Source organism: Ambystoma mexicanum, chromosome 6p, assembly GCF_040938575.1.
Source record: "Ambystoma mexicanum isolate Mex_15411 chromosome 6p, UKY_AmexF1_1, whole genome shotgun sequence".
Classification (NCBI taxonomy): domain Eukaryota; kingdom Metazoa; phylum Chordata; class Amphibia; order Caudata; family Ambystomatidae; genus Ambystoma; species Ambystoma mexicanum.
Genome location: NC_090935.1, coordinates 1,155,944,636 through 1,155,966,366, shown reverse-complemented (window position 1 = coordinate 1,155,966,366; position 21,731 = coordinate 1,155,944,636). Strand labels below are relative to the sequence as shown.

At 47.0% G+C, this 21,731-nt stretch overlaps 1 protein-coding gene across 5 annotated transcripts in view; it reads left to right on the top strand.

Moving 5' to 3' along the window:
- Window positions 1–21,731, top strand: part of APBA1 (amyloid beta precursor protein binding family A member 1) — a 1,040,959-nt gene that overhangs the window by 409,323 nt on the left and 609,905 nt on the right. The window contains exon 3 of one of the 5 annotated variants that reach the window (XM_069625785.1): window positions 21,625–21,701. The exons of the other annotated variants lie outside the window; for them this stretch is intronic. The gene's annotated coding sequence lies outside the window, so the exon portion shown is untranslated. The remainder of the gene's footprint in view (window positions 1–21,624; window positions 21,702–21,731) is intronic. 5 annotated transcript variants of the gene reach the window in all.

Sequence of the window (21,731 nt, the reverse complement as noted above, 5' to 3'; positions counted from 1 at the left end):
CATTCACCCTCCTTGAAAATGAGCAAACGTCCACTGCAAACCATCCTTTGGCCCAATAGTGCATTTTATGGCAGCTATTTTTTTGTATAACTAATTGCAAAAAGCCAAAGGATTTACAGCGAGCTTTAAACATGACATCTCAAAAATAGTCACTCAACCTGCTGCGCTACCTTGGTAGCTGTCTACTTTAGGAAGTGTCACTCTACCTTGAAAGAATTCAACATTAAATAGGGATCTCTGATTGTGCTCCAAATCACTGCACTGCCAACAACCAAAACCAATAGTCTCATCTCCAGCCACACTGACACATCACACAGTCTCATTTAGGAAGTACACCCAGAAACTGAAAACTGTATTCATTTCTACGTGGCAAAGTGTGTTTCCTGTGCCTTTGCTAAACAAGTAAGAGGGTAGTTGTCCCATTTCCGCCTCTACTTGACGTGCCTATGAGTGATATCTCGTCTGTTAAACTGACTGTTTTTCATGGTAGATTACTTGACGCTGAGGTGTTAGTCATATCTATTCTGCGAACTCCCATCTATAACTATATATTATTTGAAGCTGAGCTGGGAGTGATATCTGTTTTAGCTAAAAGCATCCAGTCTTTTGCTGAGTGCATACTAGGTGGTGGAACTATGAGTGATGTCTTCTCATTAAAGGTCTGGTTTCCCTCCCTTTCTTGTATGCACATAATGCATAACACCAAGCTACATGCCTTCAGCAAACATCAACTAATAGCAAGTGACTGTCATATGTAGGAAACAGCAGGAAGATTAAAGACATCTCAAATTCGATTTGTGCTAGGTTTTGCAGCACGTCCAATTTTGTGCGGCTGTTTTCCATTTGTGTGGCGTTCGCGCGACATCACGAGAAACTTTACACAGCAGTTTTCAGTTCGAGCAGCGGCATGAGAAATTTTGCATGGCTCTTTTTTCGGTTCGTTCAGTGGCACAAGACACTTTGCGCTGCTCTTTTCAATACGTGCGGATGGCGGATTGGGGCAAAGCGGAATGAAATCGGACAGATTTCACTTCCGCGGCTGGCGAAACCAAATTTAACAATTTCATTTCACCCAGCTACACACACAACTACAAACCTTTAAGGGTTGTCTAGGGGTAGAAGGGCCACACAAACACAAGATAATACTCATTGCTTCATAAGCGGGATTATTGCAAGTACCCCCACCTGTCCACAACAACAGAAATGAGGTTTAGTGCAGCGCAGGGCGAATAAATGCATTGGCAAAGTTCCTTTCATGCAGAAGAGTCGCAGAAATTGCAAGCTACACCTAAACCTATACTGTACCCTTCTCTCCCTCCCTCTCCCTGTAATCCCACTGACCTAAATCACCTCACCCAACCTTATTATAATTTCAATATTTAACAACTTTTGATCCATGCAACTATACATACCCTCAAGATTTAGCCTCGTAAATGCTTATACTTGAATTACGCAGCAGTAACTTTTCCTTCCAAGGTGGACTTCAGTATTCTCTGGGAGTTAGTGAAGCCCAAAGTTTGGAAGCTGGCCCTTCACTGTTTATTGAGAGCCAGTATATGGTCTTCACTGCAGGGGTAGTCTTGGCAGATTTGTTCATACTAGGAAGGAGCTCAACACCCTCCTTCAAGGAATGGCTCCTCTCTGACTCTTGGGCCCACACACCTTCCACTCCCCACCTAGCCCAAGACCGGGCAATCTACTCCACCCTGTTTCCTTTCCTGGTTTCCTGTAGATCCCTGGCTGCCAAGTTGCCACTTTCTCACTCTTCTGTTGTTAGCTTCCCGCTCCATTGTGTTGTTCCCTTGTGATCTGCTTCCTTCGCTGTGTGCTCCCCCCTATGTCTTGTAAAATTGCTCAGTTCATGCTGAAGCTAGATCCACGTTTAATAAACCCTCTAATAATATTATTATGCTATTAATAAGAAAACAAGACTAGCTGGCTGCATGATTCCAGACAAATGAAGTGTCCACCTCTGACATCTGTGTACAACCTAAAGTCCCAAATTTGAATTCTGGTAGAGTCGACGTAGCCCTTCATCCTTCAGAAGTTGATGAATTGAGAACCTTCACGAACAACCTTCTCTTTCCTATCAAGTAAGCTGTGGAACTCAATGCCCGTGTACTCTGCACAGATGGCAATCACTTAGTCTAGAGACAATCTCTCAAAACCTGATGTTTACTAGATTGCAGCACTCAGAGTTGTCTGCCTAGCAATGGCAGTTTATTGCTGTAAGAATCACCAGAACTGTGCAGATGAGCTAGAATGGTCCTGCAACTCCCAAGGGAGGGACCACTCAGGTTTTAACAACATAAAAGCTAGCATAAATCTTGACCAAAGAGTGATTAAAGCACCCCCCTCCCAAATAGGCTAAAATAAAGGCTGACCCAATCAGGTCAGGCTCTCTGACATGTGCAAAATGCCTCTGCACAATACATAAATCAAGAACACCTGGAGATTGGAACCTGGTTCATTCTCCAACATTTTCTTTTTGCCCCATCACACATCAGACACGGACACCTCTCCACAGTCATAAAATGGAACAAACAACTGTAACAACACCTCATCCAGATGGATAACACAGCTTGAACTCTACAGATTCAGTATAACCCTAAAATTCTAATAGGACACCCAAATCATGCCCCCTTCCTCAATCGTTCAGTCTACTAGCACCTTTAAACTTCACACAAGGACTACAACACACACAGACAGTGTATGCTTGTTAGAACCATGCCAACCACAGGAACCTTGAGGAGCAGCTCAGAGCTCCCCGCACAGCTTTCTACACCTTCAGCTCTATCACATACTGTGCTCTGCCAGGGGACTCCAATGCCCCGCTGCTTATCTAATAGATCTTGAGTTTTTCCCTGTGGATTGAACATCTACCCAAGTGTCAGTGCCACAGAGCATATAGACCCATACCAGCACTCGTGACTCTGGTATTTCTGGCCCACATTCAACGCCAGATGGTTAGCACCTGCCTCTTCCTTATAATCAACCCCTCTTTTTTTTTTTGTTGGTAAAACCACGTGTCACAAGGCCACCACAAAATTCTTAGATCAAGACCAGAAAAGATAAAAGAATCGCGGTTGGCTCTAGGTGTGGAAACGGCCTGTGCTAGGCTCTGTTATTGTCCAATACTAATAAGGTGGTTCTTGTGTTGCAAGATCACAGGAGCTGTTGGGGTTTAGCCAGCACCCCAAGTTTTGAAGTAGAAGAAGGACGTTTTCTCCTGGCTATCTTGCTTCAGTGGTTAAAATAATGGTTCTAACACAGTAGTTAATGCGATTTGGGTTTCGCTTTTATTAGTGCTATTGCTCGATTGAAGGAACCGCACAGGACCTGGATATATGCCAAGCCAAGGGCCCAACAGGAGCCACTGTTCACTACAGGACAGCACCAACACCACAGGCCAGGACCCCACAGGGGGCTAGAGACTATTGACAATAGCCTTGATAAAGACCCACGGGTCGAAACACGTGTCGGCTGACAAACAAGGCACACAATTGCCCTTAAAATGTATTCAATGCATACTAATTGAATGTGAAAAACACCCGAGCAATAGCACTAATAAAAGTGAAACCCAAATCGTATTAACTACTGTGTTAGAACCATTATTTTAACCACTGGAGCAAGATAGACGGGAGAAAACTTCCTTCAGAAAAGATAAAAGATAAAAGCCTCAAATAATGTGCTAATGGCTAGTAAAAATAAGTAGGGTGTCGCAATGAATCGAAGAGAAAAAGACACTTCCCTAATGCTTGAGAAACCACAAAAGATGTCTTGGTTTCTCGAAGCGCCTTCCCTTAATATTCGTGTAAAGAATGCTCATAACATTTCTCAGGATTATGAAAACAATGTTTATTTCTGCATTCGTTGTGAATTGTCTAGCAAATTTAGCCTAGAATTTCTACCAACATATGCCTACATGGCTCTTCTGACAATTGTCTGTAATGGATGTTACTTCACATTTGGTTCAGTGATTATTGCACAGGGTATTGTACAAAAAAACTAAGAGACATGTTAATAACGAAATTGCATTACACATTTCTTACATTGGAGGGTAAAGATTTATTTATTTATTTATTTATAGAGCGCTTTACACCAAGGCGCTGAAAGATGCACCCAAAAGAATCAAAAGTTGGTTATTGCTCATTTGTGTGAAAAGAACACCAAATAGAAACAATAAATACAGTGATTACTGTTAGAGATACATTGCATGCATTGATTGGAGAAAAAAAAACTTTTTTAACTGCTGCTGTTAGAAATTCTAGGCAAAATTTGCTAGTCAATCCACAAGGAATGCAGAAATAAATACTGTTTTCAGAATCCTGAGAAATCTTATGAGCATTATTTACACAAAGATTAACTGAAGGCGCTTTTAGAAACCCAGAAATCTTTTGTACTATCCAAGACCACTTTACATTATATTATATTACATTATTTATTTATTTTGTAATTCTATACAGGAGGAACAATGCTCTTTTGATCTAAAAAGAACGTAAAATAGATAAATCAGATTTGACAGGACGCAGTGACTTCTCACAATGGGGTGAGTTTGAAGGACATTCTGAACAGGTTCTGGAGGGAGTAAACGGAACAGTCACCGGGGACAATACATCAATGGACATACATAGATTAAGGACAACCAACATTGGACATTTTTGAGTGCAGTTAAGCGGTAAATCCAGCTGTGCTCGCAACGTTACCATGATGGGTGAAGTGCTAGAATGGAGGCAGAGGAAGTGAGAGGCAGAGGCAGGTTAGAGGCGAGGGGAAAATGTTGGCTAGCAGGCAAATGAGAGGTAGGTTACTAATAATTTAGGTAACAACACTTATTGTAGCACTTAGATGATGAAGACGATGACATTAGATGATGAAGGTATTTGCCATGAAAACTAGTAAAACATATTATTATTGTTAAACTTGAAATAATGGAACAGAATTGGATGGGACATTGTTGTGGATTATTTGTTAAAACACTGAGGTTGACAGTTATGTTGGACTTGTAATATATGTACGTTTTGTTGGGGTTCCATTTGGGGTGCTGTAGCTGTGGACCTTGAAAGATTGGGGTGTATTTGTACACCGCTTATTTCTTCTTGTGTTGCAATTTTTAATTAATTGCTTTAAATTAAGAGGAACGAATGATGATCAATTGTATTCAATGAAAAACACACAACGAAATGCTTATAACGCCTGTGGCATTTTTTTGAGGGCCTTATTGCAACTTCTGAACATGATTTCACTTTTTAGAGTGTGTTAACATGATGCAAAACCTTTGTCTTAAACCTACTGTGACCAGTTTGATCAAATATGTTTACTTAAACCTGTTGGGCCTGTTGACCCTTATTTAATGTGGCACCACCCTGTACTACTATTTTTGCCACATGGTTTCCCACCCTCTATTGATTTGTAGGGGTGCCACTGGGAGGGGAGAGAGGGGCGCTTTAGTGCATTAAGTGTTGAATCTGGGATACTCCAGTCAACCTTCCATTGAAGCCATTCGGCTGTTCGTTAGCTGGAAGTCCCTGCGCACTGGAGAACCAAGCGTTCGATAATGCACACATTTTAACGAGCCACTCGCTTGTCTTGTCATCACGAATGACTCCATTTGTGTTTGCAGCTCATGGTTTTAGTTAGAAGTTTGGGGGCAGGTTTATGGTTATTCGATATTCCACAGTCCAGAGGCTGCAAAACTAAGGTCAAATGGTCAAATAGGAGAAGAACTCAGAATAAATATGTCAAGAGGGGCTAAGACAGGAATACGGATGGTTTATGACTTGGGTGACCCAACGGGCAGGGCTGCGTTGTGTAAAATGCTGGAACAATTTCTAACTAAAAGCATTTGTCCTTTTAGAAGCGGCTTGGCGAATCTTGCAAACAGCTTTTATAAATGAAGATGACTTGATTTGAAGTTTATTATACTTTTTAAATTATTTCATTAAGTCCTTGGATGCGGAGCAAAGAGGTAGTAGTTCTGTTCCTCTCTGTTATCCACAAGGGCATCTATGCCAGTGATGGCCATAGTGACCTGTGTCACAGCAAACTGATCAGTACACAAGTGGAGCACAGCGATGGACATTTGTCTAGATGTAGAGTCTAGAAATCATGTGACCTGCCAGCCATTAGTTGATTTGCAAATCGACTCTTTTGAAACTGTAGCAAAGGGGTCTGCAACCTTCAGATCTCCAGATGTTTTATGCTACAACTCCCATGATGCCTCACCATTGACTATGCTGGCTAGGGCTATTGGGAGTTGTAGTCCAAAACATCTGGAGAGCCAAAGGTTGCAGGTCCCTGCTCTAGCAGAACGCATTCAAAAGAATTTACAGGAGCGCCACTAGAGCGCTTTGAAGCACTTGCCTGTGTATAGGCACTATGTAAATAAGCATTACCAGATACCCCTATAGTAAGGAGGTGGACTACAGCCGCAGGAACCAATAAAAGAATGAGTTCCAGACAAAATAATTATTCTTCATCCTGAGTCCATACTGGGAAGCATTGCTGAGGGAATGGAAGTGAGAAACCTAGAGATAAAAAAAAGGATATGCTGTGGAATTCCTAGTTTGTAGCTTCTTCCAGGCAACATTCGCTCTCACCAAAACTTACAAACCCCTGACCATGGAAGGACCATAAAGCTTTGGGCCATCTCGACCGAGAAAGAGGTATACTTAATACCTGATTGAAGTCTGTAATGGATGACAGACCTTCTCTGGTATGCATCAAACGGGCCCCACCCCCCACCTATGGTCCTTCTGCTGCCACAGAAGCATTCTATAGACCGAAAGAGCCTCTCTAATGCAGGTACGTTTCACAAATGCACCAGTGGCAAATCGCGCTTCCTGGAGAGTGGATGCAGGGTCAGAGCTGGACAGCTGGTTGCAAAACAATGGAAACATTCCAGCCCCCGCCCGCTGGGCGCGCAGCAGGACATGGTGCTTCTAGCTATGTGTTTCAGGATGCGTGGAGGAGGAGTGGACGCATTGACTTCAATTAACCCTTTTTGTAAACGCTAAGTCTACTGTAACAAGACATTGAACACAATCATTGTTTCTGACAACAGCTGTGGACCCAGTCGAGAGAAATGACTTTCTTAGACATTTGCATTTCTGAACAGTTTTTGTTAAAACGAGGTAAAAGATACAAACAAACTCCTGAGTACGTATTAGAACAGCTCCTATTGCTCTAATCGGTTAAATGTTTTTAAATGCAGTTATTAACACCGGCTTTCATGGCTTTCCTATCTGCCGAATATTGGTCTATGCTATCATCAGTTGTGCAAAGTATAATTTGTCATCTAAATCAAGGGATGCTTAAACCTTTTAATGACTGTACTGCTACTCTACAAGGGCCTATGGCAATGCCCTGCTTGATTGAAGAGTGCGCTACATTTTGCAAAGCAAATCTAGGGAACCAAATTTGGCACGATGACCAGTGGACGGTTTGTCTCCACCTGAAGGTTTACATTTGTATCATATCTTATTATTTATTTTAACTGTGAAGGTATGTTGGGGCAGGTGTTCTTCAGGCTTAATGTTGTCACGAGAATTGTTGGGGTATTATGTTCTTGTGAACTGGAAAGTGGTACCAGTTTGTGAGAGTGAATCAGTGAATGAGAGTGTTTGTGAAGGTGAGGGTAGTAGAGAGGGAAGAGTGGCAGAGAGGATTAGGGGAGTGAGACGTAGCTAGGTGAGAGGGTGTTGGGAGAGCATAAGGATAGAAGAGATGGGTGAAGGAGTCGGGTGAAAGTAGAGACATTATGGGGGGATAGTGAGTGTAATGGAAAGGTGAGCAAGGCATCATATCCTGTAGTAGCGGTGTGGAGAGGGGAGAGTAGTGGTAGAGAGTGAAGGAGAGTAGTGTTACAGTATGAACACTGCAGGGACGGAACCGAAAAGAGCGAGAGATGTAGGAGAGTGGGCGATTAGAAGGGAAGAAGAGTTAAAGACAGGGAACGTCAGTATAGAACATCAGGGCAAGGAGTATACGGGCTAAAAGCCAAGAACCAAGTGGAGCCTGAGTGGCTGAAAGGCACCTCTCCTTACCGCACACTGCATCAATGAAACCTAGTTTAGGGACCACCTACATTTTTCCCAGAGGGAGATGGTGATAGAAGGCGTTTGCATTTAGGCCATCACAAGCAGAAAGAAAGAACATTAGACAGTGGTTACTGATCTCTAAAGACCCTCATGGGGTTGAGCGGTAGCAAGGCTAGAGAGGGAATGGGCCGCACTAGACAAGAGAGGGACGCCGCTTATCGAGCGTCTCCTTCTTTTTCCAGCCCGGGGCATTACATTGAACAGATCCGCTTGTCTAAACATTGACCCAGCTGCCCGTTTTACTACTAAACAATCTAATATTGATGACGGATAACAGTTGATACACCTCATGCTGTTTTGTTTTGAAAATAAAGCCCCTTCAATCTTCCCTGAGACACAGCAACTTATTAAGGCCATTTGTGACACAATGTAGGCTGGCTCAAACTTGGGACATATTTGATTTTTTTAATTCAGTGCATTGATGACCTTTTCAGGACTTAACCAGTTCTTCAGGGCCAACTGGGCCCTGCTCAAATATGCACATCGAGTGTATGTACCTGCTGTCTAGTATGCATTTATTAATGATGGCACACTTCATGTGGGGATAACTCATCTTCCCCATGTTGGAGTTGGGGATCATTGCAGACTTTGCACCCACCTACAAATGCAAAGAGAACTTACCGAGGTTTTTGAGGCTGCAGATCAACACTTGCCCTCTATCACGAAGTACTGGTGGAATATTCACAGCCATGACAGAAGATTAGGTTTTACGGCTTTGATTGGTAATCTCTCAACACAATGTGGTTTGAAAAGATAAAAGGTTAGCCAATTTAAGAAAATGCAACTTTGTGTAATTCTGAACTTTGTTTCTCTGTGGGGCATCTCTATCCAGCCCCTTCTGGCCCAGGCCAACGTTCTTTTACCTCCATTAGCACCGAGGGGGATGTCAAAGCCAATTAGGTTTCTCCGATCCTAAGCTAAACCCCACGATCAATGTCTGCATTTTGGTAACCTAGAGGCTGCTCGCACCCGCCCCACCATTTTCCCCCCACCTCCCGCTCCTTCCCATACCCCCTTCCTGTTCCTCGTGTCTCTGTTTTTTCACCCTCCACCCGTCCCCACCCCACTTACCTTATTCCTCTGCGCCGCCACACTCGGCTCGCCATGGAAATGAAGTAGGGGCTCCAAATGGAGCCCTGCCTTCCATCTGCATGGCAGCTATCTTAAGTAAATAATTTGTTTGAATGAATGGGATGCTGCAAGCGCATTCTCCAGCATGGGGTCTGGCATGGATTCACATGCTCACGAATATTCACAGTCGGCAGACTGGGAATCCTTTGTAAACAGTTTTGCTTCAGCTTGAAAACTGCATTTCTCCTCTAAACCAATAACTGTACTCTGGGTCATATTGCCCCCATCTAATGACAGTCCTCTGCCTAAGCTCCACCCCTGGTGACCATCTTCAGATCTTTACTGCTCACTCCAGTGTTGGAAGTCCTGTTGTTGCTCTCTTAGCTATTTTCCATATTTTGAGTTCTTTGAGCACATTTTGATTAGATTTTGACCAAATTTGTTTGTCTCACTGTTCGACCAAAGTTCGATTACCGATAGCGGGGACCCGCTGTCAGCAAAGGTCATACCACATTGCAGATCTTCCATTGAGTTTCGAGAAGGCCCGGGATTGGGCATACTTCACGACTTTCAACAGGGCCAAGGAAGAGATGCCTCTTCAGACTTTGCCTAAAGTGTGGTTTGAGGAATGTGTATGTCAAAGATCAACACCATAAATGTTTGTATTGCCTACATCCAGACCATGATGAGGTGGAATGCAAGGTCTGCTGGGGTTTTTCGAAGAAGACAAAGAATGTCCGCTACAACAGGCTACCCGGCTTGGGTGACATTAGACAAGGCCTCTGACTCTGCTTCAGGGCATGGTCCTGCTTCCCTCCAGGGCTGGCCTGTCTCACAAAAGAACTTCCTCGGAAAAGAGGTTGAGGTCTGTTGAGGATGCCCCACATCCGGGAGTCCAAAAGAAGGCCAGGCTGCACAACATTGATCCCACTGGGTTTGCTGCGGCTGTGGGTCCCAGCGTGGGAAGCACAAGGTCGCTGTCACCAACTACTTCTACAGCAAGCTTACCTGTGAGGGGCGCTCCCTCTAAGAGAAGGTCCTTGACTCTGTCAAAATTCTGCTTAACATCAGCGGATCAAAGGAAAGATCGGCCTCGCTGCCTCCCTCGGCGGCACCATCATCGGCAGCTCAACCAGCCAGAACAACTTCATCATCAGCGGTCACGACCATGTCAATGAAGGCTCTTGCTACCACCCCATCGATGATCTTATCGCCAACCTCATCGGTGACCATTACTACTTTGTCGAAGGGGGGCTTGCCACGAAGGTAGTGTCCATGCTCACGACCACACCCATTTCTTGAGTGTCACTGCCATCAAGGCGTTAAGCAGCTGTTGCAGTGCCTGCGAAGGCCCCTGGAATGGGGACAGCTCCCCTGGCCGCTCTGCCCTAGAAGTTTCCGGAGAGAGGGGAACGGGTAAAGTTCCTGCCGTCCCTAAGAACGGTACGGGCATGCGGACTGCCCCGGAGAAGCCGATGCAGATTTATACCAGCTCGGACGTGGGCAGGATAATCTGCCCGATGATTATTATTTGGACTATGCAGGGGGTCATGGAGGTCATGGAGCCATCTCTATGAGGGGGTGCTCACGGAGAAAGTCCGGCTCACCGCCTCGCCAAAGAAAGCACATCAGTCCAGAACCTCCACCACTCATTCCTTTCACTCCTCAACCAAGGGACTTGTCCTTGGACATACTAACAACGCTGCACGTGCTGGTATCAGAAATCCAGCAGAGACTGCCTCCCACACCAGGCACTGCACAGTCTAGGAGTTCCCCAAGACCACCGTCTGGGAGTACAACCCCGGTGCAAGGCAAAGGACCTACTTGGCCCAAGGCATCAATCGACACCGTCGCCTCTACCTTGGGATTTGACTTCGACTGAGGATCCGGCAACACACATGCACACATGCACACGGGCAAGGATATGGCGGCTACAGCAACGGACACCGATGAGGCAGATGACTTTGTACCAGCAGTTAGGGAAACATTGGGCACGGAGAAACCCCACAGGGCCTCTCCGCCACATGAGGTCGACTCGGTTCACGCTATGATGTCCAGGGCCTCTGATCTGTTTCATCTGGTGCCTCAGGAGACTAAAAAGGAAGGATACTGTTACCAACAACACGAGTCGTGACAGAAGACCATAATGTTCGTCCCTTTGCTGGATGATATCTGGGAAGAGGGCTTGGCCCTAATGAAGACTCAGAGCACTACACCACCCAAATGGGATACACTCGAGACGCAATAGAGAGTCTGGACTCGGCCCCCCAAAGTGCCTGAGGTCCCATCCTTCACCTGACTCTGTGGTCTAAGCCGTGTCCAAGAAACACTCTGTGAACCTGCCCTCTTCCTCTATGGTGCCCCTGGACCAGGAGGGAAAGAAGCTGGACATGATGGGGGTGGGGGAGGATCATCTACACTGCTGCCAGCACCATTAAAGCCGCTAATGCTCTGGCCATTTTGTCCCGCTATGACCGGGAACTATGGTATAAACTGGCCCTATTCTGGACTTCATACCTGACGATAAAAAAAGTAGAAGCTCTGGCACGGTTCCAGGAAGGGGAAGCGGCCTCAGACCACGCCATTACAATGGCAGTACACATCGCAAACACAGGGTTCCAGCAAATGGGCAATGGAGTGTCTCTTCGGCGGAGGGATGGCTCAAAGCCACCAGCTTAAGACTGGACCTTCAGTCCAAAGTGTTGGCCATGCGATTTGATGGTGAGAACCTGTTTGGAAAGACCGTCGACGAGTCTCTGTAGGCGATCAAAATGGACACAAAGACAGTACGTTCACAGGGTACCCTTCAGCAATGTCGGTCGTTGTCCTTTCGTTCCTCGAGAGGAAAGTCTGGCAGGTCCTCCAAGGGATATAACACCCCTTATCGACAACCTTCCCACTCCACAATGCAAGAGGCATACAGAGGTCGCTCACTGGCATACATCAGCAGAGAACAGCGTTGGCGCAGCTGGCAGGGGCCCTGATCCAAAGCAGGCCTGAACCAGCCCTGGACCCAGGCCCCCTCTTGTGCACTCAAGCGGGAGGCAGGCTGGTGAGGTTCGTCAGCGCGTGGAAGACCATCCCCACCGACGTATGGGTGCTGGACGCTCTAGGATAGGGGCACACCCTGGAGTTCCAATGCACGCATCTTCATATTCCCCCTGTGGCTCGACAAGAACAGCACCTAGCGCAGCTGCTGCAGGAAGTCCACGTGATGTTAAACAGGGGGACGATAGAGTCTACGGGGCTCCAGAGTGTATTCCAGATACTTTCTGGTCCGAAAGAAGACAGGAGGGTGGAGGTCGATCCTATACCTGAGACGCCTTACAAGTATTTGAAGTTCCAAAAGTTCAGGATGGTCACGTTGTAGCACATGCTCAGCCAGCTGGAACAAGGCGACTTCCTGGCATCGCTGGATCTGCAGGACACCTACTTCCACATCCTCATCCACCGGAAACACCGACAATTCCTGTGGTTCGTGGTACAGGGACAACACTATCAGTTCAAGGCACTCCACTTCGGCCTGAAGTCGGCTTCAAGGGTCTTTACAAAGTGTTTGGCTTCTGGGGCGGGGCACCTTCATCTCGAGGGCATCTACATCTACCCTTATCTGGACTATTGTCTCGTACAATCCCACTTCCATGCGTTTGCGAGCAAACACACAACGAGGACTGTACATCTCCTGACGGATCTAGGATTTTCCATACATTTTCCAAAGTCCTGCTTGGAGCCATCGCAGAATGCTCTGTGTCTGGGTGCTGACTCAGCACAGTAATTTGCCTGGCATCGCCCTTGAAAGAGAGGGTGGTAGCCATCCTGGGGAAGGTACAGAGCTTGTTGTCTGCTCTGTCGGCTATGGTTCGAGCAGTCACGTCACTGCTGGGCATGATGTTCTCCTGCATCAACCTTGTCCGCCTTTGCAGATTACAGATGAGGCTCCAGGAATTTCTGGATGCGAGGTGGCTGCAGGTCGCAGGATCCTCAATGGACTAGATCACCCTCAATGAGGAGTTCCAACAGGTGATAGAGTGGTGGAACATGCACCCTCACATCACAGGAGGGGTTCTGTTCCAAGTCCCTCCGTACCAGATAGACGGTCACCACAGATGCTTCCCTATAATGTTGGGGAGCACACACCAGACAGTTGCATGCCAGAGGCCTCTGGCTGGTGGAGGAAAATACCCTTCACATCAAGTTCCTAAAGCTTAGGGCGGTCTTCTAGGCCCTCAAGTCCTTCCTGTCATCGCTGAAGGCCAATTTGGTGAGGATCTTCACAGACAACACCACCACCGTGTTCTACATCCAGAAGCAGGGCGGGGACACACTCTCCGGCTCTCTAAGGTGGCCCCAGAGCTGTGACGCTGGGCCATTCGTCAGGACATGTTTCTCGTCCCTTTCCATCTGGCAGGCACCAATGAACACCAGTGCAGACTCGCTCAGCAGGGAGCTACGTTCTTGACACCATTGGGAACTTTGCCAGGACCAAGTGGATCTTCTATTCCACGAATGGGGTCAGCCCCAGATTGGCCTCTTTGCGACGGCGATGAACTAGTGTCGGAGGATCGCCAGCAGGTTCCCAAAGTGCGAGGGACAATTCCAATTTTCCTTTCCTCTGCCCCCATTCCTGCTATGAGTGAGCAACACACTCAGTGTCACTGCAGGATGATACTTGTCGCTCCAGCATGGCCGCCACATATATGGTACCACAGATATGGTACCCGGACCTGCTATGTCTGTTGATGACACCATCCATCAAGCTGCCGCTACTTGTTGATCTTCTCTCCAGAGAAGGAAGAGCGATTCTACACCATGACCCAGCGTCGCTGAACTTCTGGGCCTGGCTCCTGCAGCCCTAGAATTTGGACATTATTCTTTGCCAACTGAATGTAAGGACATCATAGCCAAATCCAGAGCCTATTCCACTTTAAAGTGCTACAGCCATAAGTGGAAGTGATTCTCTGTATGGTGCCGGGCGCAGAAGATAACTCCCCTGTGTCTAACAGCCCTGCAGCTCCGGCCATACCTGCTTTCCTAGGCCAAGGCTGGACTGACTCACGCCTCTATCAAGGTGCACTTGGCCACCATATCCCGTTACACCAGGACACTGTGTAGGCCTTGACTGTGTTCTCGTAGGCTCATCAAGCAGTTCATTAGGGGTCTCATCAGAACTTTTCCGCCGGAAAAGGCTCTGGTTCTAGCTTGGGAACTCCTTTTGATATTGACTAAAATCAATGGGGGCACATTTTGAACCAATGCATCATCCCCCTGAGGTTCTTCTCGTGGAAGACTGCTTTCCTCGTGGCGATCACCTCAGCCAGGCAGGTGGGGGAGATGCAGGCCCTGTCCTGCAAACAGATGTACTTATCCTTCCACGCTACAAGGGTGATACTGCATACACACCCCACCTTTATGCCAAAAGTGCAGTCAGAGTTCCACCTCAATGAGCCTTTGGTGTTGCCTCTCTTCTTCCCAAATCCGTCATCGCCAGCGGAGAGGGCGTTGCATTCTCTGGACGTTGCATGTGCCTTGAAGTTTTATGTGGCACGCACAGAGTTTTCCGGAAGACTTCTACATTGTTCATCAATTTTTGAACTGTGAATCACAGAAAAGCCTTGTCGAAGGCTTTCATCTCCAGGTGGTTCTCCGGCTGCATCATACACTGTCATCAGCTGGCTAACAGTCCTCTTCCAGAAGGCCAAGAACCCACTCCACCAGAGAAATCGCAGGAACAATTGCTTTTCTCGCTGATGTACCTTTGTTCAACATCTGCAGGGCTGCAAAGTGGAGGTCCATGCACACCTTCACAAGGTTCTACTGCATCGACAGGGATTCCAGAGAGGAACCCCGGGTCGGTCAAGCGGTGCTACACAACCTGTTCACTTGAAGCAGGTCTGTTCCAGGGGTGAGTGTTTTTACTTCTGTTGAGCTTTGCCACCTCCCGTGTTTGTGTATATGTACTGCTGTTTAATCGTTATTCATGAGCATGTGAATCGATGGCCGACCCCACGCTGGAGAAGGTTTGAGCTACTTACCTGTAACTCTTTTTCTCCAGCATGGGTCTGGCATGAATTCACATGCAAACCCTCCTTCCTTTCCCTCTGTGGCTCTTCTTGGTTAATACTGCTTTTTACATGCTTACCAAATCTGAAGATGGCCACCAGGGCTGGAGCTTAGGGAGAGGACTGTTATTGGATGGGGACAGTATGACCCAGAGTATAGTGATTGGTTTAGTGGAGAAATGCAGTTTGAAAGCTAAAGAAAAACTGTTTTCTTTTTACAGAGGCTTCCCAGCCTGATGACAGGGAATATTCATGAGCATGTGAATCCATGTCAGACTCATGCTGGAGAACAAGGGTTACAGGTAAGTAACTTAAACCTTCTGTTAATTTAAACAAAATAGATTGCTGTCGGCACCGAGGGTTTTTCGGATTAAAAACCCAATGTGTTAATAGCAATGCACCCCAATCCTGCAGTCCCTGGGGCCTGGGACGTTGCCACCCGATCTGGCTCATCAGATTGGGTCTTATTGCTATAATGGCGTCAGCAGTTCTCACAATGTTGTCCAGAATGGTCAGACTGATACGCCTCTGTGAAGAAAACAAACCACTATCTTTCATGCAATTAAATATAAGTCTCTCCTATGCCCCCCAGGCATCAATTTCCACTTTTCTGTCAAATTGATAATGAGAGGATCACTTTTACCCCACCGGAATGTTTCTCTTGGCCTCCTTGGAACAGATCCTGGTGACCTTGAGGTATTTTGTATTTGCTGTGAGGAACCTGGTATTGGTGTTGATTAGTGTAAGGGTGCAGAAGAAGGACTCTGACTCAAATTCCTAAAAGGGTTTCCCTGCCTCAACTAAAAATCTACAGTGACGGTCAGGACGTCTGTTAAAGTAAAAGTGTCCACCGTCCTGTGTCAAGAAAACCCTTACACTATAAATTAATAAATAAAGCAACGCTGTGCTGATCCCAGGAGAATGCCTTCCTTCTCCTGGATTATGGTCAACGTTCCACACAATGTCTCCTTGGTGGGCCAGGAGAATGCCCCCATTCTCCTCGGGTTCAGTCTCAAATAAGCTGGCAGAACGGCTCCCTTCCCAGGTCACAAAGTTCCAAATAATACACAATGTTTCCTTGTTGGGGCAGGAGAATGCCTCCCTTCCCCTGGCATTTGCTCTCAGTCTCAAATTTGCCCTGGGGAATGAATCCCTTCCCCAGGCTTGTTGGACCTTCCTCCCGGTCCACATTACCAGGAGAATTACTCCCTTCTCCTGGTAGTTATGATGCAATCTCTTACAATCAGGGGGACTGGCTCCCTTCCCCATGTCTTGTCCTCATTAGGTTTCACATGAGTGTTGTGAGGGTCTGCAACCTTGGTTTCTCTCTTCTTCTTTCGTTTAGCCCACTTGGTTCACTTCCCTGCCAAGTACTGCCACCTGGAAGATGACTTGTATCACTCTCTTGGGTAGGTTCTTCGACCCTGGTTTCTCGCCAACTCTTTTTAGGTCCCCTTGGCTCCCTCACTTGCCAAGAACTGACACGAGGAAGGTAGTCTTTCTCATAGTCTCGGTACAGGGTTTGCACCCTCTGCCCCTACCAGTCCCTGCGCCTCTCCCATTACCTTGTCTGCACCTGGGATACTTGGCCAGTCCTTCTACTGCTTGGAGCGCTGGAGGGGGGGGGGGGCGGCTTCTCTGCATCTCCGTTCCTTCACCTTGCAGATCTCTTAACCAAGGGCCTTGGAGTGATGGTATGGACGTTGCTTCTTGCGTTTGTGTCACTGTCTGCTAGCATCCCATTTACCGTCTGTACGTCATTGGTTGAAGGAGTCCCATTGTCAACTTGACTCTGTGAGCGGACTGCACTCTGCTTCGTCCTGGCCTTCTTTGCGTCTCCTTCATGCTTCACGGTCTCTCGTCCTGGTTGGATGTGTTTCCCTGATAGGCAGTCCTTCTTTGATTTTTTTGGGGTAGGAGGAACAAAGCCTCTGCTGAAGTCTATAATGTTCCTCGTTCTTCCATGGGCTACTCTTCATGGCTCCTGAGGGCCACCTCTTTGTAGCACTTGCATGGCTGGTGATGTTTATGTTTCTGATGATCTTCTTCATGCTAGTACTTGAGTCAGCTAACCTATGTGTATTTTCATCAGTCTTTTTCGTCTTATTCCTGTTAAGGAAAAGGTTAGAATTAGGTAATTGGTCTAGCGGAATCTTCCTAACAAGATCAGAACTAGCAGACTTCCAAGATATTAGAAGCTTTGGGTTCTCAAGGCTGGGAGGGCAAGGGCGATCTCTCATGGGGCACAAATCTTTACGTCTAGAGGGATTGGCAGTGGGTATCACCCTTTAAGGTTGAGGGTAAGAGAGGGTTTGCCCCTGACTCGCGTCCTCATCCCCAGTAGCGGAGTTCCTCTCCATGAGGTCTTCCCTCATATAACACCCCTAGGGGGACTATTGGTTAGTGGCCTCACCTCCCTAGCATCATGGAAAAGGGCTCCCCTCTGGGGAGAAGTAACAAGAGCAAGTGAATAGTCACAGTAATCTTTCAACTGACTCGCTGGGTCCTTGTCCACCACAACAGTAGCTGGATCTGCTTTGCCAGTGGCCACAGGAAGGCAGGCTGGTTTGAAGGGGTTGTTTCTTTTGGGACCTTACACTGGCAGACTGTTCCCTCTCCCCTGACCTTCCACTTCTTTACCCCATTTAAGATTGTGCCTACGGGATTCTTTACAGTTTTACCTCTGGGGTCCTGGCGAACCATGGACTCCACAAGCAGCTTGAGGCTTCACCACATGCTTGTACCACCGCCCACCAATATCACACAACCAGTTTATCTTAGGGTGTGTTTGCCCACCTCTGACCCATCTCTTCCTCCGTTCTTACTCTACCTTTTTGCTGCTACTTTTTTCTGTTTTTACTCATCTAAACGCCTCTTCTTACCCCCTGCTCACCAAATCTTCCCCCCTCCTTCTGCTCATCTGTTTCTCCTATCATCACATCCTCCTTAAATCTACTGCCCTTTCTACACCTCTACTCCTTTCCCCACCTCCTCTTAGGATTGTAGCTCCTTCCTCAACTCTACTCCTCCCGTAATCATGCCCTCCAATACCTCTGTTCTTTTCTTCACCTACGATTTGACTCCCTCCTCTTGCCACATCTTCCAGCTCCCCCTACTCCTTTCTTGGCTATCTCCTCCTCCTCAGATCTTACTCCCCTCTCTAAATTGTCTGCTCCCCTTAGCACTAGCCGCTTCTCCTCTCCCATTCTCTTCCTCTGCTCCTCCAACCGCTTCCCTTTCAGCTTTCACCGGATCCACATAGTATTCTTCCCTAAACCCCAAACCCACTGCACTGTTGGGAGCTCCTTCTACACACATGCACACACACTTTCTCCTTCCCCTGTGAGCCGTTTTTTGATACTGGCCTACTGGTGTATGTGGTTCACATTACTTAAGCGGGATTAGTCATGTTTGAACATGCGTTGACACACAGTTGTCTTTTATGGATGAGAGCAGGGTATCCGTGTCCTCGGGACCTCTGCCTTAATAAGCCAGTCTGCCCTATTGGTTTCTCTTCCTTTCTCAAGCATAATTGGCAGCGACGGTGATCTGTGCTGTTCCGGAGTGGTAGGTCTCTCCACCACAGTGGCTTCCCGGTGAGTGTGGTCATTATTCCTGCTAATCCATGGCTCCACTCCCCAGGGAGACTTTTGGTCTTTGCCGCACTAAGATAGAGAATATTGTCACATTGTGAGGCCGGCATTGCAGTTACCGGGGAATACATTTCTTGGCAAACATGTGTGTCTTACCTCTTAAAGGGCCACATGTAGTTATGCCACAAGCTCCTTACCCCTTACCTAGTTGTTTACTAGTGTTTTGGATGACAGCATATCCAAGATATGGCGCTGCAAGGTGTTGGGTCCTTGCGCCTTGCTGGCCGTTGACAGCAGGGCGTGCCAAAGGGGCCTATGCCAAACCCTCTGTGCCGAAAGGGCTGGCGCCAAAAGAAGGCGTGCAGGTTTTCAAATCTTTTTGAATGACAAGGAGATACCAAGTGGCAAAATAATAGTGCCTCACATGTCTGTATCTGCCCTGCATCAGAGAGAATTTGGGGGAGAAAACAGAGGCTCTATGTGCCGATCAGCTGTTTTGGGTGGATAAAAAAGCGATATGTCCAAATACTGCTCTCATGAACAGCGGTTCTTTGTGTTGAAGACCCTTATACAAATGCATTTTATTTCCTAAGTGGCAATGCCTCCACAAACCGTAAGGTACCTGGTCTTTAATGCTATGTTATGTTATTGTTATTTATCAAGCGCACGTACACCCTGGGGCGTCATGGCGCTAAAAGAAAGAGTGACGGGTGGAAATTTCAGGGAGACACTATTGGAAGAGCAAAGTTTTCAGATTCCGTCGAAATGTGAGATGGTCGGTAGTGTCACGCAGGGAAAGGGGCAGATTGTTCCACCCTTTCGTGGCTGCTACCGAAAAAAAGCACAACCTCCTTTGCGGGCCAGCCTAAAGCGGGGTACCATCATTCGAAAGGCCACTTGAGAGCATAGGGCACGAGTAGGCAGGTAACAGGGGAATTTGGCTTGTAGGTATTCAGCTCGATGCCTTAAAAGGCTCTATGCACAATGCACATAGATTTAAACATAATCAACCATAATCCGCTGAGCAACGGGGAGCCAGTGCAATTGCCGTAGCAGAGGGGTCATGTGAGCACCAAATGGAGGATGGATGATAGATCTGGCCGCAGCGTTCTGAAGTAGTTGCAACCGCCCCATCAGGTAGCCGGGTTGCGGCAGATAGAGCAACTTGCAGTAATCCAGAACGCTCCGGACCAAAGCTGCAACCACTTGTGCCTGATTTTCTATCGGAATAAAGGGGAGAACCTTTCGAGGGATCCAGAGTTTAAAATGGCCGGATTTGCATACCGCACTGACTTGCTCATCTATGGTCAGTGTGGCTGAGATCCGCACACCAAGATACGGGTGTAGGAAGAGGACCGAGCGATGAGGGCCAAAAATCGGCAGTCCAAAAAACTTGAGGACTGGAGGTGCCCACTATAAGAACCTCGGTTTTGCTTCCATTTAGTTTCAGGGACGTCATTTGGGGGTCGCCAGAGGTCGCAAGAGCGACCGCTGACGATTGGCCAGCGACCTCTGTCAATCTCTTGCGACCTCTGGCATCCGTCCAATCAGAGGAGGGGGCGTGGCCACAGGGATCTTCATTCCGTGCTGTGTGTTGCTTGTCCTCCATTTTGGCGTGGTTTCTGTTTTAAAAGATGTGCGCGGCGTGCTCCTGAGCTCCTCCTGAGTGCTGTGTCGAAGGCCCAGTGAGTACAGTCTCAGGTCGGGGTGGGCTGGCTGTGTGTGAGTCGGGGCGGGTGTGTGCCTGGGGATTTGTTGCTGCGGCGTGTGTCTGTGCACAGCCCTCGCCTGCGGCCACGGCGCCGCCGCTGCAGGCCCAGGCTGACTGAGGTCGGGTGTGTGGGTCGGGTGTGTGTGCTTCGCACACGGGGCATCAGCGCAATGCAAAACATATTCTCTCATTCTCCATATGATCTTGGTACTGAATCTTCGCTCCACGCTTCCTATGATCGATGTTTACTTTATGCCAAATGATGACTGCACTATTTCTACTGTTACTCTCACTATCCATGTAATCTCTTTCCTCCTTGTAATACTATTTTGGTGTCCCTCCTTCCTGATCCTGTGCCTAATTCTTTTCTCCCTGCTTCAGACATAGCTTCTTATTTTTGTCAAAGATTGATCATCGTCCTTCTGCTTTCACATCAGTCTCTCTGTTTTCCTCTTCTTGCTCTTCACCTATCTCATTCTCGCCTTCTTCCTTATCTCCATATATATTTACTCTCATGCTGTAATAGGCTAATCCCAGTGCTGCCTCTGTTTATCGCTCTTTCCTTGGCCCTTATTGTTCTGGCACATCCCTATGTCTTTCTAATTTTACTTCTCCATTCAACTCTCCTCAACCTGCTCCCACGTTCCCTTCTCTCTTTAAACATGTTACTATTCTACCTATTCTTAAAAAGTATGTTCTTGATTCCTCTCTTCTTTCTAACGATCATCAAATCTACCATCTTCCCTTTCTAATAATATATTTTGAGCTGTCTATTTTCAGACATTCATATTATCTTGATTCTGACTCCCTTTTTCCTTCACTCCAATCTGGTTTCTGTCCTCCTCACTCCATTGAAAGATATGTTTATTTTTGTTGTGTTATGTTATTTTGGTTTCCCGTGTTTTCCTCTGGGCTATTTTAGCCGTTTGCATATGTGCTGTTGTGTTTTCACTGTGGCCATTTTTGCTGTGTTTTTTAATGGGGGTTTCCCTCTAGACCCCTTCTAACCCACGCCACCACCTCACCGTGCCACCGACCCCCTAATACCGTACCCCAAACACACAAAACATGTATTTTTTTTTTTTTTAAAGAAACACAGTCAAAATGGCCGGGATGAAAGCACTGCAGCAAATATCCAAGCGGCTAAAATAGCTGAGAGGAATACACAGTAAGTCTTTATTTTATGTTAAGTTTAGTA